The following is a 479-nucleotide window of genomic DNA, read 5'->3' on the forward strand; positions in this document are numbered from 1 at the left end:
CATTATGTTATAAGCATTTCCTTTGGCTAGTCTTCATCATCATAATTTCCATCTGTCTGAGTGTAATTTCCTTTAGAGTCCCCTGTTGTGAGGTAGTTGGGCTATTTCCAGTCTTTTCACTGTTAAAAATTATGATGACTATGATGCAAGAGGTATCTTTATGCAAGTAGCTTTTTTTTTTCTTTAGTGTCATTTTGTTTAGCTCAACTCTGCAAAATAGGATTGATGGGCATCAAGGTACGGAACATTTCTGTCTCTTTTGAAATATATTACTTCATTGTTTCTCCCAGAAGTTTGGGCCCATGTATTAGGCAGGGTTCTCCAGAAAAACACAACCAGTAGGATACTTATAGATATATAGAAAGAGGTTTATTCTGAGGGATTGCCTATTATGGAGGCTGAGAAGTCCTATAACTGCTGTCTGCAAGCTGGAGGCTCAGGAAAGCCAGTGGTATAATTCCAGTCCAGTCCCGATGGTC

This window comes from Pongo pygmaeus, chromosome 16 (assembly GCF_028885625.2).
Source record: "Pongo pygmaeus isolate AG05252 chromosome 16, NHGRI_mPonPyg2-v2.0_pri, whole genome shotgun sequence".
In the NCBI taxonomy this organism is placed as follows: domain Eukaryota; kingdom Metazoa; phylum Chordata; class Mammalia; order Primates; family Hominidae; genus Pongo; species Pongo pygmaeus.